This window comes from Temnothorax nylanderi, unplaced genomic scaffold, assembly GCF_030848795.1.
Source record: "Temnothorax nylanderi isolate EJ_2023f unplaced genomic scaffold, tnyl_v1.0 TNYL_tig0003_pilon, whole genome shotgun sequence".
In the NCBI taxonomy this organism is placed as follows: Eukaryota; Metazoa; Arthropoda; class Insecta; order Hymenoptera; family Formicidae; genus Temnothorax; species Temnothorax nylanderi.
The window spans coordinates 3,272,577-3,296,733 of record NW_027249065.1 but is presented as its reverse complement, the minus strand read 5'-3'; the positions used below and the strand labels follow the sequence as shown (position 1 = coordinate 3,296,733).

At 38.1% G+C, this 24,157-nt stretch overlaps 1 long non-coding RNA gene across 1 annotated transcript in view; it reads left to right on the top strand.

The window, feature by feature from the left end:
- Positions 1–5,897: 5,897 nt before the first annotated feature.
- The window catches only part of LOC139772328 (uncharacterized), a 62,863-nt gene continuing 44,603 nt past the window's right edge, over positions 5,898–24,157 (top strand). Inside the window, exons 1-2 of the long non-coding RNA XR_011718106.1 lie at positions 5,898–6,097; positions 6,514–6,644. This is a non-coding gene — a long non-coding RNA (uncharacterized lncRNA). The remainder of the gene's footprint in view (positions 6,098–6,513; positions 6,645–24,157) is intronic.

Here is a 24,157-nt window from a genome sequence, read left to right as displayed (position 1 = left end):
GTTCTTGGTACGGAAGGCTTACTTCACGACATCATGCAGAGTGCAGTAAATTTTATTCATATATGTGTATATGATATTTTTATTTTTCTATTTAATTATATGAATGCCTAATTAAAATATTAAATTTCGTTAACATCGCATTAATTAAAATTAAAGCAACAACATATTTGAGCGATTTAGAAGAACACATATTAATTATAATTACCACAAAGCTAATTTTGCAATGTTTGAACGACATTCGTTCGTGAGTTTATCTTTATTATCATAAAAGACTGTAGCTTTTAGTTAATAAAAGCGGGAGAAATCTGATATATTTACCACGCCAAAAATAAATTAATGAATCACCACGTTAGACGGAAAGAAAGTATTCCCTTTTCAACGACAAATTACACCGCGAACTCGACCGCCATTTGGCCGGGGCATTTATCACAATTAGCGCCACAAAATAGCCACTTAATTTCGGGACAGGACCGTCCCTCCCTCCCCTTCGCGCTCTTTCTCTCCGCGAAAAAAAGAAAGCAACACCTTCGTTTACCGGCGACAAAAAAAAACGCCGGCCCTTGTACCTTTGTTTCGCCGCAGTTAACTCGCTCGTAACGTGTCGTCACCCTTCCGGCAAAAACATGCGGTGGAAACGCGCCGCGCGACAACCCTCATGCACGGCGAAGGGTCGGAGAAGATTTGTGGTCGCGTTGGGTGGACCGCATAGGAAGGACTCAAAGGGACGGAATCCCAAAATCTCTCTCTCTCTCTCCCCATTGACGTGCGGTCAGACAGTCGATTTTGAATGGACTTCTCCAAAGCGAAGATCGAGAAGGCGCGTTCGATTGTTCGTTCGAACGATGCCGGCGATATAGGGCTACGGACAATCTTAAAGGCTGTTGACTGACAACTTTGAAAACACGTGTATCACGCGCTATAATAACTTGGCAGGTGCTACAATCGCGGTTATAATATCGCTTTGAGGAAACACTTAGCAGAAAGTGTTATATTTCGCTCTAATTAACCTTGATCCTACATCAATGCAATCTCGTGTCCTACATCTACGCAATCTAATGTAGCAAAGACGGTCCTTCTTACTCAAACAATTCTTTTTCATTCAAACGCTTGTTTTATTTACTTTGCCAACACCTAGTATAGTGTTTGGCATTTATAATAATATCAATCGTGTTAATATCGCGTTTTGTAATTTTATTAATATTTTTAAGCATTTAAGTCCACTTTAGACTAACTATTTTTGTCAGAATAGTGCCTTGTGACAATATATGACAAATTATTAAAAGATCAGAAATGCACACATATACAAAGATTTGTGTATTAAAATGCATGGTGCATTTAAAATTACAAATAACATTCTATCCTGATATCTGACAATGTGTAAATTTATCAACTTCCTACTTATAAGACTTACCTTATAAAGCTCACTTCAGATAATCTATTTCTGTCAGAGTAATCCATGTGACAAACAATTGAAGAATCAGGAATGCACACATATATGAAATATATATTTAAAGATATTCGTACATCAAAATGCATGTTTATATAAAATTATAAAGTTCTATCTCTCTGTCTAACAATGTGATGTAAATTATATATATACTTTCTAAAATCTACTCTTTTAAAACTCAGATAATCTACTTCTGATGTAGCACATGTGACAATTAAAGGATCAGAAATTCAAACATATATTTGAAGACATTCAAATATATGTATATCAAACCGCATAAAATTATAAAGTTCTAATATCCTGATATGTGATATCTGCAAATCACAGACCTTCTAAAGCACAAACTTTATAAAGTTCACTTCCATAATATATTCCAGGTAGAAAAGTGCTATGTAATATGATAATAAACAGTTGAAGAATCATAAATGTGCACACACATACATATATAAAATATGCATTTAAAAACTCAATGTATCAAAATGTGCACATGACGTGAAATTATAAATAGATTTTTATCCTGAAACCTGAATCTCGTAGATCTTCTAAAATGGACTTAACAAAATTCACTTTTAAGGTCACTTCTAAAGCAGACTTTATAAAAAATCCACTTCTAACAATAAGTTCACTTTTAAGTTCACTTCTCTGTCGGAGTAATTTGTGCCATAACAGACAAACAATTGAAGAATAAGAAATGCACACATAAAATATGCATTTAAAGACAAACAATTCAATGTATCACAATAGAACATAGAACGGTACATAGAATTATAAATTGGATTCTATTCTGAAGTCTGAATTATAGATCCTCTAAAGTGAACTTTGTAAAGACTCTATTTCGACGACGTGTCAGGCCATATATAAAATATGCATCAGAGACAAACAATTGAATGTATCAAAATAGAATATAGAATGGTGCATAGAATTATAAGTTAAATTCTATTCTGAAGTCTGAATTATAAGTGAACTTCGTAAAGACTTTCGACGACGTGTCGGGCCATATATAAAACATGCATAAAAAGACAAATAATTGAATATATCAAGATAGAGCATCGAATAGTACATGCATAGAATTACAAGTTGAATTCTGTTCTGAAGTCTGAATTATATAGATCCTCTAAAGTGAACTTCGTAAAGGCTCTATTTCGACGACGTGGCCACGCCACGCAAAGTACGTGCACGTCATACCGCTATATATAATAATACCGTATTGAATGGTCGTTCATCACGAGATTCACGAGCAGAATAGATGAAAATCATGCCGCGATACAACAAATTATATTCACTCACCGGCCGACGTGCCGCTTCGCCGCTTGTCGCCCCTGCAAACTCGACACTCTCGACACAGCGATCCTTCCTTGATTGCTCCATCGCTTCCCAGACGCTCCATCGCCGTAGACGCTCCATCGCACTAATTAACACAACACAATTACCGCCCGATTACCTCGCACCGGCACTCCCGACAGTCCCGACACGCTCAGTCTGCTCACGCTCACGGTGCACCGTGACCGTGTAAACAACGCGAAACGTGATCTCCAAGCCAAATTATCGACACTTATCGCGCGATCGACACCCAGGAGTAATTAACGCGACACGCCGGTCAGTTTGCTCGCGAGACACATAACCAACGCGAGACACGGCACTTGCCTCCTTCTCAGTCAGTCAACGTGATTATCGCACTCGCGATGAACTGGCGACGAACTCGCGACGAGTAATTAACGAGATGCAATTGACGACCGCCAATCAGTTTGCTTCTCGCGAGACACGGCACTCGCCTCCTTCTCAGTCAGTCAGTCAACGCGATTATCGCACTCGCGACGAACTCGCGACAGTAATTAACGAGATGCAATTAACGTTCGCCCGTCTTGTTCGACACTTGTCCCGAACCCGTTTCTGCCGAGCTCACGACACACAAACAACACACACACAACACACACACACACACACGTAAATATGGCGATCACCCGCTACGCCGGCGGCCGAACCCGCCAAACGACGTTCCCGCTTGATGCTAGATTCGCACTCGCGGCAACTTCACGATTTACGGCGACGGCATTCGCGTCTTCGCGAACGTTCCAGCCTCGCGCAGGTCGAATTGATCCTTTCTGGCGATCGATTATTTCGAAAAATCAGCTCGATGCCCATTTACCGCTCTCTCTCTCTCTCTCTCTCTCTCTCTCGGCGACGTATGTATTTGCTTCTTCCTATTTGGTGGCTCCTGTCTCCGTATACATTTGCATATTCGCGGATAGACGCGCGAGCAGCGCGAGCAAGAATGCGGGGGCACGAGACGACACCGGAAAGACGGCGCTAATCGTCGCGAGCGATTCGATGACGATCATAGACTACGCGAGTCAAAGTGAGTGTCGCGATCGCAGGCACGAAATCATAATTACTCCGTTATTTATTATAGAAGACGCGCTACTCGCGTTGAAATTCACGGGCAAGTAAGCCGATAATATGATTCCCAAGACAACGTATCGCTCGAAATGGAAACGATTAGAAGCGACGATGACGTGGCTTGAATCGCGCGGTCGGGTGAAGCCTCACCCCCCCCCTCCCCCGCGATTTTTGTTTCCACTCGAGTGGTCTCCGTGTCGCTTCCAAGTACGCGGAAACGCCGCACAGTGGAGCGAAACATAGAGTTTCTCGGACATAGCGGTGGAGCGTTCTTGGCTTTTTTATTTTATACGTCTATTTCATTTATATAGTATTTTTACTTGAGATTTTGATATAATATGATAATATTTTCGTTTTAATAATTTCGAGCGTAAGTAATAGAAGTATATGTACACGAAAAACAATTGGCAACTATCTAATGAGCATAATTATGAATTACAGATAATATTACTTACCGATTAAAATAAATTTTAGACGTCAGAGTTAGAAGTGTCAGATTTAGAATTTTCTGCATTACAGTCTTCATCGTTTTCGGAATTTTCTTCTTCTTGAAGAAATAATTCTTGTACCTCTGGAAACATTTCTTTCTCTTTTGATTTTCTGAAATCGGGTCTTAGGCTGGATATAAATGGATCAGACGATATTAATAAATGATGCAATAAATCTTCATTTGAAGAATTTAGCGAAATTTGTTATTGATAAATACGGATGGTATTATATACCAGGTCCATAAGATTCTGTTCCATGGTGCAAAAATTATAAAATATGCAATTATGCCAATAGGACAGCTCACCGAAGAGGATCTTGAGGCTAGACATAAACAGTTTAGGAAATATCGCCTTGAGAATACTAGAAACTAGAAAGATCAGTAGAAAAATGATTAATGAAGATTTATTGCATCATTTATTAATATCATCCATTTATATCTAGCCTCAAACCGATTTCAAAAAATCAAAAGAAAGAGAAATGTTTCCAGAGGTACAAAAATTATTCAAGGTAGGTACAAGAAGATATTCGAAATAAGCAATTAAGATAGGACATCCTGTTTATTATTATTATAATATTAATATTTTGGAGAAAAATACAAAATTAATTTAGTTATTTTTTTTCATTAATAATGTAATTTGTAATAATTTGTATCTCTTTTGCTTCTTTTCTAGTAAAAATGATTTTAACTCTGTTATAGGTGTAAGAGTAAGAAATATTTTTCTATGCAATTCCTTTTTTTACAACAAAGTAGAAACAAGTATCTCTTATACATAAATATATTTGACACATTTTTCATTACTATACAGAGCTTTTTTAAATAAATACTTGAAATTATTTGTCCTATGATATGTAAATTAACATCTTCATAAATATATATTTTGTAAAGTAGCACGTAGATGCACTTACATTTATCACGTATGAATAATTTTAGAAGTATACTTTTATAAAAATTTTGGTACAGAACGGGCAAGTCTAGGCATTTTTTTAAAACCTTTATTAAATGTCATATTTATTGACTAAAACTCTCAATAAAATAAAATAAAATACACAGAACGGAAAGTGCATATTTTTTATAAACTATATGGAAAAATTATATTGTATAGTAATACTAATTTGATACTATAACCCTAATTTGCAAGGTAAACGTATTTAAATAAGTATCTTATAACTGAATCAGATAGTGCATCTTGACGAAGTCAACAAAATGTTTGAGCGGTATACTTTGATAAATTTTTTTATTCATCTGTTTCTCGTTATGTTAATTCTAATGTAGGAATGAAAAGTATGACTATTTTACTAAATATTTTTGATAGTTAAGTGTTCACAATTAAGAAATTTTTTTTTCAAGTTTTGTCCGGGAATTTACAGTGTTCGCTCCACTGTGCGACGCGGCCGTAATGCTCCGAGGTCGTTATTTTGAATTCGGGTGTCAACAAGTCTCTAGGCGCGCGGCGGGCGATCGTGGTGGGGGGGTGGTGCGATATCACTACGCGAGGGATCGAGCAAGCGCCCGATCGATACGGGTAATCGCTATCGCCCGGTGTCGCCGGTGTCCTTACGCCATGTTGCTCGGAAGGATCAAAGTGATCGCGGCCGGATTTACTCCGCGCATCTCCGCCCGTCGACGGTGAATCCCCGCACGCGACGAGCGACGGGCGTGTCGAATTGAGCTACGGCCGATCGCCCAGGGATGATAATGGACTCGGTATCGCGGTCAATCCCGTCGTTCGACACTCGCGAACGCCGACTTTCCCGTCTTACGAGGTAACGTACGTCATGATGATGATCTCGCGTTTCACCGCGCATCGCCGATGAATGCGTAATTCGCTCAACGTGCGCGGACCTGTTCGGACGTGTTTTGTCCGGAACGAAAATTTTTTAAGTATTGCGACTGATACTGTCTGCATTGATTCTCACTCAGTTTTTTAGTGATTTCCATTTAGACTTTGCCACGCTAACAGTCATTCAGACTTTTACGCAAACAGGGGTAAATGCTGGCCATATTGTCCTCGTACTAGAGGCAGGAGCCAATGCAAATATAAGAAGAAGAAGAAGAAGAAGCCGATGAATGCGTCATGCGTCGTCGAATGCGAAAACGAGTGCCGCGAGCATGAATCGAGATCTCGGGCGATCTAGCGAACTATTAATTGCGTGCGTTAATTATTTGTTCGTTTGTTTAGAATTACGCGTTTGGGCGAGTGAGTAAAAGTGCCGAGCGAAATGGACATGTGGAGCAGCCGGGGTGTCTGGAACGGAGCAGGGACGAGAAAGGATCGGAGCTTCGATGGCGGCGTCGTCGGGGATTCAGGTGGTGAGTAAACTTAATTAGATATGCGATTAATTATGTCTCTGATTGTTCATTAATTTTGACTCGACGCTATTGCGGTATAGGCCATTTATGCTACTTTGAGAGTAACGAATGCGTATTTACAGCATGTAACTGTCGTTCAGTTGGCATTGCTATTTAAATTGAATATTCCGTATTTTCGGAGTAAACGCAAAAATAAAATTGATTATTATTGTATAAGACATACCGTCGACTAAAATAAAATGTACTTACAGCATGTAACTGTCGTTGAGTTGGGATTGCTATTTAAATTGAACATTCCGTATTTTCGGAGTAAACGCAAAAATAAAATTGATTATTAATATTATATAAGACGTTTGCGACGATCGAGATTTATACTGCCTGCCGAATAAAATAAAATGTATTTACAGCATGCGTCTTAATTACCGTACAATTTGCTACGTAAAAAGAAATTATTATTCCGTATTTTTCGATATAAGAATTATAAAGGAAAATTATTATTATATAAGACGCGACGATCCTGCCTTTCGAGTCAAATAAAATCTATTTGCGACATACATTTTAATTAACGTTGAATTGGCATTGCTACGTAAATTTATCATTCCGTATTTTTAGTACAAAAATATAAGGTCGATTATTATATAAGACATTGTTATATAAAACAAGATCGAGATTCATATTGCCTTTCGAGTGAAATAAGATGTATTTAAAGCACGCGTTTTAATTACTGTTTAACTGGCATTGCTATGTAAATTTATCAATCCATATTTTCGGTACAAAAATATAAAATTATTAATTATCAGTATTATTATCGTACGAGATATCGCAACAGTCGAGATCGTCACGAATTCGTAATGTCTTTCGAATAAAATAACACGTATTTATCCTAATTGCTTTTCAATTGACCGTGCTAGGTAGTATATACAATATGTTACACTTTCAGTACAAAAATTGTACAAAGTTATTGATATTATTATATTAAACGTCGTTGGTTGAATAATGTCTTTGAATAATTTAAGAATTTAAACGACCGTCGTAAATAATTGCCGGTTTTTTTTGCGGACGCACGCGATCCTCAGATAAAAGTCGGCGCCCGCAGAACAAAGCTCCCGCGTTCGCCGGCTAATTTCCAGCGAGATAATCCGATCTTGGATCATCCCTCGCCCCTCGTTCCGCGCCTTTTAACGTCACTTTAACGCCGCGATACCGATCTAGCCGGTTGTCACACGAGACGCGTTTCTCCGGCTCGCGGTTTTTCCGGGAAGGAGTTTTCGTAAAACCGACCCCGCCGTCGTCGTTCTCGCCGAGTCACCGCGCTAATCCTTATTTAACCCGGCGTTTATCGGCCACATCGAGGCGCGCGGGATTAACTTAGACGCGCGCCAGCACAATGGCTCGCACGAGGAGACACCACTTAACGCACCTTCGGCCCCTTCTATCTCGATGCCGAGAACGATAGAGATCGTGAACGAGAGTTGTCAGTGCTTTTGTACCTGCGCCCGCTCGCCAAAGCTTTCTCACTTTCCTTCTTTTTTTTTTGTAATGGAAATCGAGTGAGGAATTCGGGTTTGATTCACGGGACTGAGATTTACCTCTCCGATCGACACCCGAGACGCGATTCAATCCGCGGAAACGGCATCGGGATTAAATTAAAACGTCGATTGCGACGACGTTTCTCGACAATCAGTCTCGTCTCGCGGAGATATATATCCCGCCAGATATTTCTGTATCCACGTATGTGTGTGTGTATTCGCTGCTCCGACGCGGACGGTATAAAGCGTCGTCCTTACAATTGCTAACGTCAGTGAATAAGATATTATTGCTAACGTCAGTGAATAAGGTATTATACGATTACATTATCCATGCTTTTTAAAAGAAGCTTTTACGCCGCGATTGTAACATCAATGTTTTCCAAAAGAAACTTGATATATGAAATCATATTTTTGGATGTTTAATCTTTTTTTAACTGCGAGATAATTCCGGCGGAAGGTGGATATTTTTACGTTGCAAAGGGAAAGCGTAAATCGTTATATCATTTCTTTTGTATTCCTACTTTGACATTATACATTCCGATAAAACATAACAATGGTATGTATATATAAATAAGTTTTTATGATAATGACAAATGAGCGCTACGTTATTACAATTAATTCCTGTAATAATGCAATTAGCAGTCATTTATCATCATCAACGAGGATTTTATTACTGCATTTCAACAAAATGTGATATCGAAATAAGAATGTACAATAAATGACGATTAAATTCAATCCTCTCTCTCGCTTGCATCGTATAAAATATCTTTCTCCGAGAAATTATCTCAATTCTTTTAATTACTTCACCTAGTTAGATTAAGTAAAAGAAGATTTATTTTAAAGCTTCGTAATTAAAAGATTTATTTTAAATCTTCGTATATCCGGAAATGCGATTCCATATAAAATTTTCACGACGCATGAAATTTCTTTTAGAAAATATAGATGATATAATTGTATAGAGATATTTTATCAATTCAAGAGCTAATTTGTATATTATAGATTTAATAATTAATGTCCGCTTTATCGATCAATAATTCGCGTTAAAACTCAAGACAGAATTTTATTTATAATTTTATATGCCATTTAAAGCTCGCGTTAGATGATATGCAATTCATGTCAGATTTCAGGATAAAATCCTATTTTTAGTTTTATACTCTGTATTTTAATACATATTTTATATACGTGTACGTTCTGATTTGCCCAATACTTTTTGTATTACACGGCACGTAAAATTACAAATAGAATATTCTATTCTGAATTCTAACACGAATCGTACATGTCTGAAACGGGCTTAATTTTGTGAAATCTGTCAGTTTGACTAATTTTATGATGGAAATTGCCTTTCTTTCTTTCTTGCGTTTCTTATAATCTTTTTGCCAATAACGATAATTTAGATGAATATTTGCAGTTTCTCTAAATCTGTCCTTCTGACAATTAAAATTGAAAAGATGACGAGCTCATAATGACACAGATCCACAGTGATCTCCATTTCCCGATTTGTGCTGACTGGAAAGACAGGTACAGTGCGATTAGTGCCGCTAATTACCATCATTCCGGCTCTGATTAAACGACACGCTTGCCGGGCGTATGTCCGGAAGCAGCGATGCGAATCGATCAGCAGAATCGACCATCGCGTGCGTGTGACTTACGGTTTCGAGTGTTGGACGTTTAATGAGAAATTTGCATGACATTACGGTCGAACCCTTCCGCGCGACGGATTAATGCGCGCGACTTTTGTCGCATAATAGCGCGACAATGAGCGCCCGGGGCCCGATTCCCTAACCGGTCGTAAAAAATCGCGGCCACTTATGTGTATGCTAATTTTATCTGCCGGCGAGACCAATCGCGCCACTAAATCAAAAAACGGAGGCGCGGCAGAAGCGCGAGCTGGAGAATAATTGCGCGGTGAGTGGATTTTAGAGGATCCGAGCGTGCTGCGAGTGTGACAGATCTTTCCGTCTATTATCATAATGGCGAGAAAAATCTTATCAATTTCGAGCATGCAAATTGATGCCGTTCTCCATTGCGCATTAGCATATCAGATACGAATAACGGAGAATGTAATTTTTTTCTTTTACCAACCATTTCCGTTCTCAGAGAGATGGTCTTTTCGTTTCCGAATCGGATAAAATCATCATTCGCGATCTCGTTTCAGCAGAATGAAAATCTAATCTAATTGATACACCTCTTCGCGCGCGTTAGATGAGCATGGTTGCATCGTTTCGTGTTACAATGCAGCCTTAGCTGGATGAATATGGTCTTAATTGAAGCGCGAGGCGCAACGAAATTAATTTTACGGACACGCGAAATTCAACTTGCGCCGCAGATTGACGATTTATTTCAATTATACATGTATTATCCGTGCGAAATAATGGCACCGAATAATCGAATTTTTTAACGTGTCTCTCATTTCGGCGTATCGTCGATTGATTACGATGCGAATTCAATCACACTCGAACGAGTGCGAATCATGCGCATGCAATTTATTAATCGAAGACGTATATAGATTTCTATCGCACGCTACCACAATTATCAGAGGAAGAATTTAAATTAATTTTTATATATGATACGACTTCTAATCCTTATAATATTACATGACATATAAAAATTTTTAGTAATATCTTTCAATAAATATTCTTTGTATTGTTGATATATTTAAGTATTTTGCGCATGTACAATGATTACTTTTATATAGCACTATCATACTTTTCTTCGATATCCTAACATACTGTATTATGCTTACCGGGATTACAGATAAATTATCGCAATTAACTTTTTAATATAAAACACAAAGTTGATAAGAATAATATATTCATTCCAATTTTATATTATTTTTTTATTCGGACAACTTGAAAAGAAATCTTGCTGCAAATATTGAACTTCTAATTATATGCTTCGATAAAAAAAATAAGCCCAATAGTATAAAAGAATCCTGTTACAACTCCGTATAATAACACATTAAAACATTCATACTTGTAAAAAAGAATAAAAGGGGGAGCGTTCCTCTCGCTTCAAAGTCACTCTGTTTGCACTAACACGGGCGATTTCCTTTGTGAAGGAGTGCATTACGTGTTTCGGTCGCTTGTCGTACTCGAGTAAAAGAGGCGTACTTAATTAATGAGCCCCTTCTGGGTCGCATTGTTTGTCACATTGCGCGTCTCTTCTAAAGCCTTCAGCTTCTGTTTGCAGCTCGATTCGACGATTCGACCTGGCAAGTGAACCGTTAAAGCCACGTCGAGTGCTTCTCCTCCACTCTCCTCCTCTCTCTGCCGGTCGAGTAGATCAAGTACACCTGGTTATACATCGATTCGACTTTCTGCGACGTCCAATAAGATCGTTAAATTTATGTGCTCAGCCATTATTCATAAACGAGCTCTTTCAAAAATGCCGTCCTTAATTGAATGTCTACTGCACTGGCGAAATTTTTTATGAAGAAAATATATGGCCTTTAAAAACCGGGAGGATAGGAATCTATTAAAATTTGATAGACTTCGCAATTGTTAAATTTAGTATCATATTTAGTAGAAGATGGGATATCTGATTTCTTACGTTTTTTTTTTAGATATAAAATTTACTTAATATTTATTTTTATGTAATATACAACAGTTGTGTACGTAATCGATTACATGAATATAAAATTGAGATAGTTATACAATAGGATGTTGATTAGATACGAAATGTTATGTGTTTAAGATACATATTGAGATAAAATAAAAACGCATCTAATCATTCTCTATCATCTTCTGCGCCTTCTCATCGTCTTCCATTCTGCGAGAAACTTTAAAGAGACCTCATTAAAGCAGAGTAGGTGCATTAAACTTCTTGAATCGCCTTTACGTAATCTAAGCGGTAAATCATGGCGCCACGGGACATGTCTGAACTTTCGGCGAAATTTTGTCAGGAAGAAACAAAATTTTGCAAAGTAATTACAGAAATCTGTTCAGCGTATCTTCTACTAATATTAGCTTTATTAGTTTGCCTTGAAACAAATTGTTTCTCAAAAACCGCAAAGAATTTTAATCGATTATCCACGTCAATCGCCTTGCACAATCCAAAGAATAAAGTAAAGCTAATAATGAATTAGATTAGATGAAATGCGATTTATCTTGATTTCGTAATTCCAAGCACGAGGGATATTTCAGTGTAGAATTACAATTTTATTGCAAGGGATGTTCAATAAAAAACGTTCTTAGAGTTAATTCATGAAAGATATAAACATTTTCGAGATATTTGTAAAATAGCTAATCCGCCAAAGCGAATGTCATCGTCATTGTTGATCGAGTTGTTGATGTTCGACAACGAACAGAATGTCGTTACCACAATAACCGTTTCGTTGATCTAAATTCCTTGCGTAAAGGAGACGTTTCTGTGTTCGAGCTCCGTTCGTATTCAGGTACATGGTCTCAGGTTCACGCCCCGTGGGTATTTGACATTGGTTTGTGGTCTTTGCAGTCGGGTATTTGCGTTGTCGAGCATGCGAGTGCCGCCCTGCCAACGATTTAGGAGCGTTGTTAAACGGATTAACGACGGTGACACAATAACTTCTGCGTTTTGACTCGCGATCGATCGACGTCTACTCGAAAGAGTCTACTTTTCTATCTCGTCTCTCTGAATTTCTTAGTACAGACGTAAAAAAAAAAACAACATAATTTTTTTACGTGACATATAAGTATCCACATAAATTAAAAGAATTTTTTAATTGCTTTATCTTTTGGTGTTTGTAAGGCGTTTATTCAAAATACAAGTAATTTACAGCTCCGATGCAAACTAAAATCTTTCGCATTCTTCCGATTAATCAACCTCTGTGTTTCAGAGAGGGACAAAGAAAATGATTGTTGTGAAATCATAAACTCCTTGGGGTGTACTAAAGATTTTAGTTTCCATATAGAAGAGTCTTTGTCACAATTTTATTGCGACACAGGCACTCTAATTGAATATTGTGTCAGAATATTTTAAATTTATTTTAAGGAAAACTAAAAAATATTTGACAAACAGAAAATCAGAAAAAGAAAATACGAAGTACGAAAAATTTTACTTCTGTTACAATTTGATTCCAAAATACAAACTTAAGATGCATACCACACGAATTGCAAAATAAATGTCGCCTTCCATAAAAGACCTTACATAAGGTATAGTATAATAAATGTAAAAGGTGAAACGATACAAATTGTGTGTGTCGAAATATTTTTAGCATTGTTTTTATCTTTATCTGACCGACCTCTGTACGTTTCTCTCATCGTAATGGAATTTCTAAACGTCGCGTAAAGGTGCAGAAAATTCGTTTGAAAATAATGTGCTATCTCTCAGGAGAGTCGTCTCTCATGAGAAATTACGTGAAAGAACGCGGGATCGTCCGGAAGATGCGAGTATCGCGACGACCAAAGCGAAAACCTTTAAGAACGCGCGTCTCCAGATGACTCCGAAAGAAATTAAAAAGAAATTACTCCGACTTCCTTGATACTTTCATACTGGTAACCCGGAACATGATAAAGATTTTATTGAACTTTCTGCCACGTTATTTGGTAATGAAATAATGAACTTATCGATTCACACATTTTTCACAAAACAAAAATTGCACAAACTCGTTACATAAAGTTAACAATATTGTTAAATATATTGCTAATATAAAAGTTGTTGATAAAAAACTGTAGATGATATCATAAACACATTTCTCATTTAATCGATATTCATGCGATACGTTCAGCACAGTTTGTATAATAGATAGATAAATGATATATACCTCATATATTTAAACAGTATAAATTTTTTATCGCTTCGTATATTTCACGCGTCGATTTAAGCTAGTCTAGCAAATAGGTAGAGCGATGTTTGTCAATTATATACGTGACATTTTTATTGCAGCCGTAAAAAGAACGGCATGGTTCCATTTGTCTTCATGTTAATGGAATGAAAAGGAACATGTACATGTATTTCTTTGGCGCGGTTAAAATAGGACAATCGATTACACAATTACTAATGAACCTTTTCAATTGTTTTCTTCTATAAATCCCATTCGATTTAAATCATATTTCGAGATAAAAATGAACAAGTACTATTTCGGAAAGTTTCTGTGCAAATTGTAATTTGCGGACTGTTCTATCCCTGGGTGAATTTCCCTGACCTACTTTTAGCGGGATTTAAAATTTATTTGGCGAAAAATATAACAAAAATTTGCGATTTATTTGACGGGTATTTGCGTGGATCGTAAATTCGGTAGCAGCACAACCAAGCACAACGATTCTCATGAAACGAGCGAACTGTCGTTTAATGGCTCGTTAAAACGGTCGAGCTCGACCTGCCCGACTAGTTCCGTAACCAAACAGAGATCAGCAGTTATGGGGCCTGCGGGCTTACATGGTTATAATTTTTCTTAGGTACATAAAGAAAAAAGATGATCGCTCCGGGGGCACAACGATATGTTTCAAAAAACATCTACTACTATATTATGCAAGCCGGCAGCTATTGAATAGCGTATCGGGTAAGGAAGGCCGATATAAGTTCGCAGATTTGAATTTCTCACGAGTTCAATGAGATGATGAATATCAGTCCGATATCATACAATGTATTCAATTTTTACATGATTACACACGCTACAGCCACTTTTAAAAAAAGTTTACTAATAGATTGGTTTAAACAATCGAAAATTATAATTTATTGAACAAGTGGAGAGGAAATGTAATTATGCATCTTGATGCATAATTAATTGATAACTACGCATCGGAAATGTAATTGTGCATCTTGATGCATAATTAATTGATAACTACGCATCGCTTGATCTTTCTGACACTCGATTCGACATGTATAATCCGGCATGTATTTCTCTTTAGTATTTTTAGTATATTTTTAGTATTTTTCCCTTGACATACCCATGTAAATGGCGCGGCCAATTCACAATGGAGCTCGAGCAAACGATCGTGCTGTATCCGGCGCAAGAATATCCGAAAGTGTATCGTCGCGATCATGGCATTTGTATCGCCGAGTAGGATTTTCTGTGTGCGTGCGGGGTGAGGAGTTGCGCGTGTTTGATCGAACTCCACCTATTGTGCGCGCGACCCATAATACGCGGCGTCCGTAGGATTCACAGGGCCCCCGTGGGTGCTCTCATTGTTAGCCCCGGCGCGATGCGTACCCTTCGCTGTGTGCAGAAGTGCTTAATGCAATAATACAATATAAAGATACCATCGGGAACTCGATGGCCCGTGTTCTTTGCTCAGCACACACGAGCCCCGTCCTCGCCCGACCAGATTTTCTTCCGGCGCGCGGCGGGAACATAAATTAATAAGCGAATCGTACGATCGCGTCTCGATCTCGACCCGGACTCGTAAATTTTGTAATTGGCCTCATCAGTCGATCGATGTGCACCGGTGTGCGTGACCGACGTTCGCTCCTCAATGCTGCTCGACAGTGAATTACGACGGCGAGAGAAGAGTTGAATCGGCGAGGATTAACTGTGCTATAGCGAGTTCGAAAGGGCAAATGCACCATGGCTTTAACTCTCGCTTTAACTTTAACGAGATTTTGCGGGATCGCGACTATTTTAGTCACATCGCTGTCTAAAGACCTGTAATTTAATGTGCTATGTTCATTTCTACGCTCAATTTAAATTTTAAGGCTTTCCAGTACTAACTTCCGCATTTAGCATTTCGCGTAACATCACATCGAAACGGCGAGCGAAATTTACTCTCTCTTTTTTGCGTTTTTATGTCTCATTATCTTTCGCTCTCTCGTCAACGCTTTTATTTTAATAATTGTATCACGCGGCTTTACTCTCTTTAACGGGGAAAAATATATGTTACCGCGGATTAATGTTTTTAATTAGATGAGTTTTATAATTCGAGTCGCAATTTTGCAAGACACGCGCATATATTGTATAACATTTAACGACGATTCTAACGGAAGTGTATGTTAGAATTGTAAGAAATTTTGTTTAATTTCGATTTTTTCACAAGAGGAAAAGGCGGACTCATCAATTCTCTATCATGTCGCCGCGGTTTCGCTTGCATGTGAATAATTAATGGGGTCAAAGCCGGCGCTCTGAAACGGTAATATGCGCCAGCAGTAAAAGCCGACGAATTCGGCCGAGCATATTCTCGGTTTATAGTCTGCTGCACAGGTGCAGAAATGGGCAGTCGGATTAGATCCGGAACGGCAAGAATTTATCGACTGTCGTGGCGCCGGCGGCACCGGCGACAAATTTTTATCCAAGTGTCGAGACGTGAGAGTCATCTGTATTTTTTCCTTTCAAGAATTAAGCCAAATGGGTTCTGTCTTCAATGACAAAGTATCATCACTTTATCTTCTTGCATCTCCAGATTAGGCAGAAAATGTCCTTTAAAAACCATCCTGTTTTATGTGAAAAGATCTATCCAGAGTAGTAAAAATTTTGTTAATATTTCTATCGAATTTGAAGTTGGTCACGTCTTAGAAAATTAAATAGAGCATTAATCAATAGATTATAGTTATGTACGATTTAGAAGATGATTTCTTAAAATGATCTTATAAACTGTGGACTTAACTCACTTCTTTTATTAACAATTTATGTGCATAAGTTTATTACGAAAGAAATTAAGACAAACTTCTAATATAAATATAATGATAAACGTCAAATAATGTAAGTATTCGTCTTTAATCACAATCAGATTTATCGTATCAAGGTCTTCGAGGCACAGATCGATTTCTCGATCTCTGACTCGATTCTTCTCCCTTGCTTTAGAATTCAACAATTTGTCAGAGAGCGTCCCATTACTCGCGTTAATGAAGAGGAGGGCCGGGTCAAGAGGGGTTACAGCTCGTGACCGGCCACCGGGTAAATTACGTCACGCCTCACACAGTATTCAGGTAGCCGCCAGGTGTCTGCGTACCCTACCAGCGGAACTATCGAGCTATTCGAAAATTTTCGCTGCTCCTCCAGATTTCTTCAATTCGATATTCTTCTCCCGCCAGCATGCCTTTCGAGCTCACGTAGTATGTTTCGCCACAATGTGAGACTCTGTCTGTCCCTAACATGTCGGCTTTGTCGGCGCCGCGCTGTCTCGGTCGACTCTCTGACAAATTGGTTGGATCGAAGGTGAATCTGGTATTTCAAAATGAAAAGAAGTTTGCCCACGTAGGAATATCGATGCGTTCGGTTTTCGGGACTCGTCGATTTTTATCATCGGTGTCGAAGGTTCGAAAATAACAAGTGACTTCGCGATTGTTATACGAGAAACCATTATGTACGCCAGTAAAGAATCGGTACTTCTCAGGAATTTTATTTCGTCGTCGGCAAATGTATGCGCTATAAAAGTTTCACCGTGTTCCCAAACAAGTAGGACGGATTGCAGTGTACGCTATATACTTTCTCGGGTACTATCCTCTGGTTGAGTAAAAGGATTTTTCAACTAGGCAACGCGGGTTCTTTTATTCGTGTGCCTTTAGCAGACTATAAACTGAAAACCTAAAAAAGCGAGTAGTTTTGAAGCTCTTTAACGTAAACCTCTTAATGGTAATAAAAGGGATTTTTTAGCGATTATTAAACTTTTAATAAACGTTCATTATAATACACGCATCTATTATTTAGATATTAAAATTTTCAAAATAATTTCAAAACATTCGATTTGAGCACAGTGACTTCTATTATATTTTAAAGATACGTACACTTCAGAATTTTTGTACGCAACGCTTGACAAGCGTTGTAACTTCATGGTATAAACCGCGGCTATTCAAAAACCGTTCGCTCGAACCCCGCGAATCCACAAAAGTCGGCGAAAGTCTTTGGCAGCTGCCTCGTTCCATGCCTATTTCCCGCGTTAGAACCGAACGATTTGTCGGACGCACTGTGGAGCCCTCCATCGAGATTCGACATGGTGGATCTCTTGAGGATCTTCGAAAAGCACCAAGGATTTCACGCCTCTCCACGAGGAGAGGCTCTTCGCGAACGGTAAATGTTACCTCGAGTGCATCGCCACCGTCGATGCAACCGACCGTACACGAGGGAGATCTAAAGAAAGGTAAAAACTTACACAGGCGTGTGTGGATAGGTACACGGTAGTTGCAGCTCGTTTACGCAGTCGTTTAAAGAGAACGTGTATTCGGTCTGCACAGCTCTACAAAACCAAACGAAATTCGCAAGCTAACCGCAAAAGCACGTCCCACAAACCTCTTTTAAGTGCTTCTTTTTTAGAACTTCCGTATATTTCGTCGAACTGCACGGTCGAATTTCTTGGCACGGCCTCGATCCATAAATCTCCTGTAATACAGCTTTACTGTAATTTCTGGTCCTTTTAAGACTAGTTATTTATCTTGTGGATTATCGCATATGGCGTTAAGTGGAATTTATTATATGGAATAAAGCTAATTATCTGTAATGATAAAATATTCTGACATAATTTTTGTTTAATCGTATTTTCCAGTTTGTTTTTGTTTCACAAAAATGTGTGCTTTAATCAGTATGATTATATACACTACACGATTAACTGTAACACAATAACTACTTTAAAGTACAATGGAATAACAGAATTACGGATCGTAGATTCGCAATTAGGGCAGAGTTTAAGTGATTGCGGAGCAGAATTACAATTGCGCAAGAGCCGTTGTGCTCGTATCGATAAACTATTACTAGCCACGAAGCCAGTGATTGATGTGCGCAGTGAGAAATGCTTGCAATTCATTATCGCGAATTATATCTTAAGATTCAATAATGCGCTAATGCACTTCCGCTCATTTTGGTTCATAATTTAAAAATATTTACGTGGATATTAATGAATTTAATCATCATATGTGGATATACTTATTTTGCAATAATTACAAATAATATAACTTGTACACTAAGAAATTTCTGATATCACATATAAGAGAATATTCATTCGTACAAATTTGTACATTTTTAATTAAAATTTTTAATTACTTTAATTATATGTAATAATTAAATACAGGAATAAGTGTTTCTTGATAATTTAAAAGATTAGTGAAATAAATTAAAGTAAAGAGTAAGTAAAGTAAAGAAATAGGTTAGCAAGCTAGCTTTTAATTTTTAAATTTCGTTCTCAATTCAGATGCCATTACTTAATTTACTTAAATTTGTAGTTGTAAGCGGGTTAGCTCACACACAATTTAATCACCAAATAACTTCGCTTTTGAGTTAAATCCTCATTTAAATCTATATGTACTACGCTTACGACCTATTTCTTTCATCTTCAGATACACTGGATATACCTACAGCTTCTAAGAGGTATAGCTTTGCGCTATAAATTGTCGAATTTTATCGAAATTTTAGACTCAGAATTTTCAAAAATTTCTACCTATGAATAGAAACATTATACTTTGCCCGCTACTCTAACAATAAGACATCACGAAAAAAAGGATTATTTGCGAAATTATTAGATTTAGTAAAGATTTGGTTCTCGATCTTCTCCGTGAAATGAGAAATTAGTTTAATTTACATATTATAATAATTTACAAATAGATAATAATTATAGATATTATATTAGAATTATTATATTATATTATCATGTAATGTCTATTTCAATAGGAATAGAATTTCTGAGAGAACAATTTTCTTCATTTAAGCGATATTTCAACTGCATTTAATTTAGATAAGATAATACTTTCTTTACGGATATCTTTGCTTCAAAAATTCGTGATGGCAACATTCAAATTTCTTTTAAAAAAAACTGCGATTAAAAGTTTCATCGCGCAAACGCTACAAAATTCGTATAATATAGAAATTATTTCAAATTTGTAAAAAAAAGACATAAACTAGCGCGCGGTTTGCGAATGAGAGGATAAGTCGACGGATAAGAGAATAAGCGGTTGAAGATATTTTCAAAGTGTAACATTTCTTTCACGAATACTGTAACATTTTAACCATAAAAGATTATCTCGCTTGAGCAGCAACTATACTCGATGAAAATCCATGATTAGCACAAGAACAGAAAGTTTTTTTTTATCTTAAAACCATATTATCGTAAGTTGTCAAAAAGTGCAGGGACTTGTTTCTAAAAGAATATATAGGTAAAAATATCTGAAATTCTGTTTTAAATAAAAGCTGAGCTTATTTTAACAGCAGTCTAATTTGTTAGTCAGTTATCGAGATGCTCAACGTTAAAAAATTAAAATAGTACTTAATTTAATCGAGAAAATTAATAGGTATATTTAATGAAACGTTTGCGAAATGTATATCAGTCTGTTTTACATTTGAATTTATCTTGTAATGATAAATTGATTTATTATATTAATGGCAGGTTTAAAATTTCCTTTCCACAAAATTTACCGATACATTAAATTTTATGGAAGAAATACGAGAGTAATTTATAAATTTAATTCGCTTCTTGTTTATGTCAATTCATACTCACGCTCTGACATTTAATCGAGGCGAGATGCACATTGCAGCTCACATATAAAGCTGGCAATTAAGCATGAAAGGTGAACTACTTACTCGTAAAAGGGCGTCGCGACGCGACATGGCGCGTCGGCGTCGACGTCGCGCGTCTTTTAGATTGGCTTTACGCTTCCGGCACGTGATGCAATTTCCAGCAGTAAAGGAAAGACGGGTAAGCGGCGACAGGGTCAGTTTTAACGACGGTCCCAACCGATCGTGGTTTCACGTGGGGCGAGTCGCATCGTCACAAAGGGCGGAAATTGATGAAGCTTCTCTATCCCGACGGCGACGATCCCTCCGATACATTTTCGATTCGCGTCCGCCCGACGCTCGTGCGCTCGAAAGAAATTCTTGCCGCGCGACAAAAAGGATCCCCGCGTCCTTTCTACCGCCGAATAAATCGATTCGCGAAACCCCTGCGGGGATATCTCGCGTGAAATTCCTCACGTGAGGGAAAGGAAGCGGTGCATTCTCGATAAAATCGCTGCTGCACTTTTACGCGAGAACATTTTCTGTCTCGCCGATGCGCGCAAATCTCGGATGATGTACCGAGAAAACGAAAAGCGCAAATAATATTTTTGTCAAACAGAAGCTTATTGTGGATCTTCGCCCTTTACACGGCGGAAAATCGTGGACGGTTGGAAAAAGGGTAAATGACCCAATATTGCCTTTCTAGAAGGCTATAAAACGCAATACTGTTTCTTCCTCTGCGTGAAAGCAATCTGTATTTTTCTTCATAGGGACGAGGCAGATCGGAAATTGAAGGATTAAACGTCGCGAAATGCTTTTCGTTCGTTAAATTGCAATAAACGATGCGCAACGTCTTGTATAAGAACGATTCTAACAGATTGTATACTTTCAATGTGTTTCGTCAATCTGTTTGCATATAAAGAGAGAAGACATTGAATACGTATATAAATATCGTATATCGCAAGAAAATATCTCTTACAATCAGTGGGACTGATTGTAAGCTGGGCATGTACGGGGATTCATCTATTCATCGACTATCTCGACTTTCGTATCTACTCGCTTTCATTATGGTCCCGAAGAAACCCGTTACCGTATCGCTATAAATTGTACCGCGTGCCACTAACGACAAATTAAATGAGGAAATCGATCTTTCATGCGGCGACACCTGACACCCCCGTATCCTTCTGCGATTACGGACCTCGAAAGAGTCAAAGTCACAAAGGGAATATCGAGGACACGGCTCTAATACGAAATCGATATTCATAAATAATAATGTAATAAATTGAGTAAATAATAGATTTTCGTCGTGTATATGTATATATAACACTATATCTAACTACTATACATCGAAAAGTAAATATAGGTGAGCTACACATAATACGAAACATATAACGTGACCTTATTTGAGAAATGAAAAATTCAAAAGACATTTAAAGAGAGTATATCCATTTAAAAAATCGGGTGTCTCTTAAGCATCCTTGCAATATTTCTTCGATATATTTGTTACGTGAAAAATTTCCTGTCCGTATAAAAATTTTCTCACTCCCCTGGTCAGTCCGCATACAAAATTTACGGCGCATGAAACATTGACTCAGTATCGCAATCTACACGGCCATCATTTTATTGGGTTATTAATAAAATGTAAAAAGAAGGTTCAGTTTTATGCGCGGATCGTAAAAGGAGGTAGCACGAGGTAGTGTACATACTAAAGTCTATATGACTATAAACGCGATGAAAAAAAAGGAAACGTACGAAGAGGAACGCGATACTCTGATCCGATGCGAATTTACGAGAAATTCCCTCGCTCGCGGTCTACGGGTGCTAATACGAAATCAATAATCGACCCCGCCTCCGTCCCGGCGAGAGGACGACGGCGGGCGAGTGACTTCTGGCGAATGAATACGACTTTTCATTGAAACATGTGTCCATGTCTAGATCATTCTTCTGCACGGTTTCTCTGTCTCTCTTGGAACGCCCTAAATTGGGCATAAAGACCCCAAGGCCCCGTCGGGATCACCGTTGGACTCAATGATCCCCGAGAGTCCGTATTATTCTCGTAGTAAGTCGCGCTGACCAGATGGTTAGGCTCTTCTTCTTCTTGGCTCGCAGGCTGGACCGTAGTAAGCAGTTCATTCACAAGTGCTCGAGACGTTGCCATTGTAACCTAAAGTACCTGTAACCTAGAAGAGTCCCGACGTATATAGGCAAAACGAACCCACATAAAATTTAAATTTTTCGCACCGTTTGGAATTCTCGCTGAGCTTCCGAGTGTACACAATGATAAAATGCAGCTCGACGAAAAAAGAATAGAAAAGTGAAGAGAAGAGGATGGGAAGAGGGTATCAAAGGGAGGATGGTCCGGGCATTCTCGGGGGGTGGCAAAGGGGATTCAACTCGGCGATGGAGGACGTTTTCGAGATGCAAAGGCCAAGTGCCTCTTTCGATTTCATTCATCGGCGACGCGATGAATGGAGGTCGAACGAATGGCATCCTGCTCTGGTAGATATCGTACGGAGTAATAGCCGCTATGAAGTGCGAGAAACCGCGGGTCGTCGCTGTGGGTGTCACTTGAGAAGTCGATCCCTCTGCTCAAACCGAAAGGCAGTAAGTCTATGAAAAAAGGTTTAAGAGTTGATCCTATTGATTTCCCCGGAGAGCGATTCTGGCGGTGGTTCTTAGAAGATTAGATGCTACTGGTCAAGTAAACAACCTTCTTCGAACGGATCAAAAACACGGTTAACGAGAAACGAATTATAGAATAATCCACGACGCTGTCGCGAAAGGTGAGGCGATTGTGGACATTGTCGATGTCCATTGACAGCGGACAAATATTTTTAAAGACGCGCAAAAGTCTCTCGAAAAACGCGCGATAACATCTCTCTTCTCTATAAATACCTCGGCATACACATTCGTTGAATTTTATTAATGTTGTTAATCGTTAATTATCTTGATATAAATCTAAAATTAATATTTGTAGTATTGTTCACATATATGAGATTGCAGAACATCGATCTATTATTTATTTTTCGCTTGAACGTGTGAAAAATGTCACGAGTGAAAATATCGGAAGCGCCCCGCAATTTCCGAGCTGCATCAAAGGGTTTGCCTACTCTTCCCACGAGGAAAGGTTCTCTAATGCGTCGATCGAATCTTATGAGAAGAAAGGTGCCATGTCTATGTCTAACGATAACACTGCCTACTCTATACTCCCACGCGTGCTACATCATTCCTGATAATAAAATCAAGTACGTAGGTAAACAGTAATTTATGTCGCGCTACACGCTACACGTGTGCTCCCCTTTTACGCCTACGACGATAGACGTATATCTTTTGATTTTGCGTATTTCTTTTACGTAAACATCATGCAAATAAAAAATGGTAGAGGCGAAGTAAATAACTTGTTAAGCTTCATTAAATATTGTCTCTTTGCGATATGTTCCATCAATAATTCATGATATTCACATATCCCCTTTTGATGGATATTTAATCCTTATCAAGTTTTTTATTCGAAATGTCCGAAGCCTGTCGATATTTTATTTCACTTACTCAGTTACATTGACTTAATAAAATTATATTGTGATACCTAGATAATGTTGCGTCTTTTGAGTTATATAGTTTACATACTCTCTCTTATACGTTACTCTGTCTTATACATT